Genomic DNA, 6284 nt, shown 5'->3' on the forward strand with positions numbered 1-6284 from the left:
AAGGATTTAATTTCTTCTTGAAGTGTTCATCAAGATTCTTTTCTAAGAAACTCAAGCTTTCTTCATATTGTAACCGGAGTGCATTCTTTCTATCATATTATTGGAGGTGGTATTATGCCATTCTTGATAATTTGAGTTCATGTTTCATGATTCACATGTTGTCAAGGATGAGATATTTTAAATCCATCATTTTCTTCATTGGAATTATCTTGGGTTATATTTGACCTAAAGTTTTCCTTTAAGGATTGTCGCTCTTATGGTGTTTATCAATGATCCAAGTTCTTCATTATCCTCTCGGTGAAATAAGCTTCTCCTATCCTTGTTCTTATCAATCAATTTCTTTTCCCGTGAGTGGAAGGTTGTCACCTCATAATTTGAGATGTATTCCATAAGACCATATCAAGCTTATCCTTTTCGATGTTGGTGTTCCAACAACTCCGTTCGACTTTTCTCCTGAGGATGCCTTTTCAAGTTCTTTTGTGGCAGAAGTTGGCATTTTCTTCTCCATTCTTTTATTTCAATTATCTATATTCTATTCTTTTGTTCCGGAGGCATTGTGGTGTTGTTCTTTTCACCCATCTTCTTGTTTGGTCAGGACCGTGTTCTTTTCTCGGTTTATCCATTTAACCGGAGTGTTGTGCCCTCTGCTCAAGTTCTTTTCATCTTATCAAGTCTTGCATCCTTTCTCAACCGGAGTGCTGTTCGTATTTGGTCTTCCTTGTTCCTCTTCCCTACCGGAGTGTTTCCAACTTTGTTCTTCTTCGTTGCATTATTCCTTTCAATTTGTTCAACCTCTCAAGGTTCTTTGGTTTCACTCGTTTGTCAAAGGAGCAACTTAGTTTTACCTCTTCTCTTTCTTTTCCGTTGTCCCTCCGGTGCCATTCTAGATCTCCGGACGAGATCCTCTCGTAGTGGTGGAGTGTTGTAATGCCCCGAGACCGATGTGCCAGGTGTCCTCCACTTATTCGCTGTTGTTGCCATGTCATTCGCTTGCGTGTTGCATTTCATCTTGTCATCATGTGCATTGCATCATCATGTTTTCAAAACTTGCATCCGTCCCGGTCTCCTCGTTCCGTCCGTTGTCCGTTCTGAGCCCAAAAACACTTGCACGCGCCCGCGGCACCTCCGAATTAGTATTTTATAAGTGGCCGACAAATGTTCTCGGATTGGGTTGAAAGTTGGCATGTGGTCTTATTATAGTGTAGATAGACCGCCTGTCAAGTTTCATCGCATTCGGAGTTCGTTTGATAGCCCAACCGTTAAATTTATAGCGGCACCGTTGCCGGTATTTTCGCCGGACGTTTCGGTCTCCGGAACAGTCGCCGGGCCTCACTTCTCTTCTCTCCTCTCAGCCTGAGGCCTCTGTTCACAGCCCACCTAGTCCCCCCTCTGTCCGAAGCCGCATGATCGCGATCATACGGCTCAAAAACCCCTCCTAACCCCCAAACCCTAGCAAATTTGCTATATATGGACACCCATAGTCCATTTTGGGCAACCTAGACCCCTTCCCCTACCTCCTGCCGCAGCCAACCCCCCTCCTCCTCGGATTTAGCGCCGCCCAACTCCACCTCCGCCACTTGTCGCCGCCGCCGCCGCGTCCCGAACCAATCCGGGCGCGACACGTCACCTCCCGGCGCCCTGCAGCCAACCCCAGCGCGCCATGTCGCCTCCCCAGTGCCCCCACTTCGCCGCGGCCCGCCTGGCCCATCCGCGGCCCGCCCTTGGGCCGAAGCAGGCCCGAGTCACCACTGCATGCCCGCAACTCCCCCGCGCCCTGAGCTCCACCTTCGCTCTGCCCACGCCCGATCCCCGCAGGCGACCAGCGCCCGCTGCCGCCGACCACCATGCTGAATCCCGACACCTGCTCCTCTCTCCTTCCCCTACCTCTGCTTCTTCCTCTTCCTCAGAGCTCTCTCTCCCCATGTTCGGCAGGACCCCGGAGCCTCGTCGCGCCGCCGCATGGAGTTCGCCAGATCTCGTGACCCCCGTCGTTCCTGTGCTCGGATCTGTGCTGCCCCTCGCCGTCCTCGTCCACCTCCGGCCGGATCCGGTGCCCAGGGACCGGATCTTTCCATTCCCGCCGTCTTCCCATGTCGCTGGAGTCCCAGATCCCGCCGGAGTTCTTCCATCCACTGCCGCCGTCTTCTTCGCAGAGCCTGGGACGAGCTCGCCTGCTCGCAGCGCCTCCCCATGTGGGCCCCATCTCCAGCGCCACCGGCCACGTGGGCTTCCCCACGGCGCAGATCCCGCCAACCCGATCCACCACCGACCTGGGCCGAGCCCAGCTAGGTGAGCCCCGGTCCAGCTCTATCCCTCACCCGTGCGCAATTTTTACTTTTCTGCAACCATGCCTGTTTAGCCCAGTCCGTCTCGGATTCGGCCCATATAGTATTTTTTCCATCAGGACGAATTTAGCGATTTTTCCAGAGAGTGCCAGTTTTGCAGAAACACCCTTGCACTTCATGCATATCCTAACTAATTAACCGTGCATCAGATTAAAACAAACTTTATATGTAAAATGTTTAGAATTTCATATAGTTTCATAATATGTCACTTTCATCCATGTTTAAAATGTTTAGAATGCTGTTTGTTTAAATTTGTTTAAATAACTAGCTAAAATGCTTTATTTCATAACTAAATAACCGTAGCTCCGAATTAAATAATCTTTATATGTAAATGGGGTAGAAAAATGCCTAGATTTACATGGTAGCCTCATCTTGCATTTTTAACAACTCTAAAATAATGTTTAGGGCAGAACAGTACCAAACCTTAAATTATGCATATGAGGATTTTCCGGAATTGTTGTTCGTTCCTTCCGGCCTCATTTAAACTTTCCTAGATAGGTAGTTTTGTTGTTCTTCACCTCTTGCCATGTTAATCAACATTTAATCTTGTTGGGTACATAAACGAGAGAGAACTAAATAAGTCATGTGGTGTTTTCTTCAATATGCAACTCCGTTGCATAATGAGCTCCACTTAATTTGTAGAATTGCTTGTGCACTTTGCCATGCCATGCTTCTTTAAACTGGACATGCATCATACTTGGTTGTGCATCATGCCATGATTATGTGATGGTTATTTACTACGTTGTTTGCTCCTTTCTGGTGTTGCTTCTTCGGGTTGGTTCCGATAACGTCGTGTTTGTGAGGACCCGTTTGACTACGCCCATTTGTCTTCTTCATGGACTCGTTCTTCTTCCTTGCGGGATTTCAGGCAAGATGATCATACCCTCGAAATCACTTCTATCTTTGCTTGCTAGTTGCTTGCTCTTTTGCTATGCCTGTGCTGCGATACCTACCACTTGCTTATCATGCCTCCCATATTGTTGAACCAAGCCTCTAACCCACCTTGTCCTAGCAAACCGTTGATTGGCTATGTTACCGCTTTGCTCAGCCCCTCTTATAGCGTTGTTAGTTGCAGGTGAAGATTGAAGTTTTGTTCCTTGTTGGAACATGGAGATGTTGTTCCTTGTTGGAACATGTTTACTTGTTGGGATATCAGAATATATCTTATTTAATTAATGCATCTATATACTTGGTAAAGGGTGGAAGGCTCGGCCTTATGCCTGGTGTTTTGTTCCACTCTTGCCGCCCTAGTTTCCGTCATATCGGTGTTATGTTCCCAGATTTTGCGTTCCTTACACGGTTGGGTTATAATGGGAACCCCTTGGCAGTTTGCTTTGAATAAAACTCCTCCAGCAAGGCCCAACCTTGGTTTTACCATTCGCCACCTAGTCTTTTCCCCTTGGGAGGCGCGCATCCCGAGGGTCATCTTATTTTAACCCCCCCGGGCCAGTGCTTGTCTAAGTGTTGGTCCGAAATGGGTAGCCTGCGGGGCCACCTCGGGGAAACATGAGGGTTGGTTTTACTCGTAGCTTGACCTATCCGGTGTTGCCCTGAGAACGAGATATGTGCAGCTCCCATCAGGATGTTGGCACATCGGGCGGCTTTGCTGGACTTGTTTTACCATTGTCGAGGACGTCTTGAAGAACGGGATACCGAGTCTGATCGGAATGTCTCGGGAGGAGGTCTATTCCTTCGTTGACCACGAGAGCTTGTCATGGGCTAAGTTGGGAAACCCCTGCAGGGATTTGAACTTTCGAAAGCCGTGCCCGCGGTTATGGGCAGATGGGAATTTGTTAATGTCCGGTTGTAGATAACCTGAACCTTTACTTATTTTAAAATATATCAACCGCGAGTGTAACCGTGATGGTCTCTTTCCGGTGGAGTCCGGGAAGTGAACACAGTGTTGGAGTTATGCTTGACGTAGGTTGCTATAGTATCACTTCTTGATCATACTTTTATCGACCGTGCTTTGCCTTCTCTTCTCGCTCTCATTTGCGTATGTTAGCCACCATATATGCTAGTCGCTTGCTGCAGCTCCATCTCATACCTTTTACCTTACCCATAAGCTTAAATAGTCTTGATCGCGAGGGTGCGAGATTGCTGAGTCCCTGTGACTCACAGATACTTCCAAAACCAGCTTGCAGGTGCCGTTGAACCGTGCAGATGACGCAACCAAGCTCAAGGAGGAGCTCGATGAAGATCGTGTTCGTTATGTTGTTTCCGTTTCCAGTTGATCAGTAGTGGAGCCCAGTTGGGGTTGATCGGGGACCTTTGTCGCATTTGGGGTTCTTCTTTTATTTTGGTTCCATAGTCGAACCTTGTTTGTACCTGGATGATGTAATGCTTTATTCATGTAATTGTGTGAAGTGGCGATTGTAAGCCAACTATGTATCTTTTCCCCTATTGTATTACATGGGTTGTTTGCGAAGATTACCTCACTTGCGACATTGCTTTCAATGCGGTTATGCCTCTAAGTCGTGCTTCAACACGTAGGAGATATAGCCGCATCAAGGGCGTTACACACACCAGGCCACTGATTGATTGTTCAAGGATAATAAGTTCTAAGTGCTAGTCCTGAAGGTACCAGACAGATTTGTACAAGATTTCGTTATCCTCGATGATGGTTCCCAACCTGAACTCGGTAGTGTTTTATTATAAGACTACTACGTGGTCATGCTTGTCTAGGACAGTGTGTTCACAGGTGTGTAGTAGAACCAGCTCATGTTTTGGAGCATGCTATCGTAGTTCATTTCCCGAGAATCTCGCAACATCATCTCGTCGATTTGTGTTGCAAACTTTCTTTTCCAGACATGCTGTCTGAAATATCCCATTACCAATCGGATCTGAATCTCAGGCAGATATGATGGTTGGAACTTTTCCAACATCTATGATGTAGGTCCCGACAAGGTTGATGTTGGCCGACACACCTAGCCGGAAGATCTATTATTGTAGCTTCTTGGTTAAGCAATTTGACCATCTTCTCCATGAGGATTTCGTATGATCTATACTAAAAGTTGATCCTTATGGGTGTTTGTGCCCCGAAGTCAGACCTTTATTTGATGTTCCAGATACCGAATGATATTGAGTTAAGCTGGTACATCAAGGAGAACATTAGAAGCGAAGTGCTAAATGTCTCTTGGTCGATCATCCAGATTTTGTTTCCTTGGCGTCGTCAAGGTAAAATCTGAGAAAGTGTTGTCCTCCTCTGCACCTGCATCCTCCATCGTTATTCATCATGGTAGTACGAGGTGTTACCAGGATCTTGGCATAGATGTTGGCAAAACCTTGATGAATATGGAAATGCTCAAGTTCTTGAAAGAACACTTAGTCACTAGGTTATATCCTTGGTATCAATTGGATTGTGCCTTCCATTGCCGAGTTGTCCTATAACTCTAGTTTCCTCTCCAAACCGAGTATGCCATTCTTTCGAACTCATTCCAACGATCGATTGTGATTACCTCAGGCTGGTATAAAGAGTTTCAATGATCTTTGTATCAAAAGTAATTCTTTTTGCCACCTAAGGGAATAGCTCTACGAGTCACATTCCCTAAGGTGCCCTGCTATGGAAGCATGGCAGCTAACCCCCCACTACGTCGTGAACGGGCATGGGATTGTTGCCTACCAAATTGAACCCTTGTCATCAGTTTGTTTCCATTACTTATGATGGGTGTTTTGCGTCTCAACTCGAGAGATATTGTTATGTCTCATTCCATTAGTTGATCGTCAGTTGTTCGATCTTCGAGAAGATCGATTCCTATAGAGTCTCTTTCTGTCATCGTCGTGCTGGATGAAGATCTCGAAAGCGAAGTCGTCAAGATCAATATGAATATGGGTGATGAAGATTGTATCAGCTTTGTGTTCCCTCTGTCTCCTTACCTCACGTCTTGAATCTCGGGGCGAGATTCTTGTTTAGTGGGGGTGAGTTGTCACATCCCTTGT

The sequence above is a fragment of the Triticum dicoccoides genome, chromosome 4A (genome assembly GCF_002162155.2).
Source record: "Triticum dicoccoides isolate Atlit2015 ecotype Zavitan chromosome 4A, WEW_v2.0, whole genome shotgun sequence".
In the NCBI taxonomy this organism is placed as follows: domain Eukaryota; kingdom Viridiplantae; phylum Streptophyta; class Magnoliopsida; order Poales; family Poaceae; genus Triticum; species Triticum dicoccoides.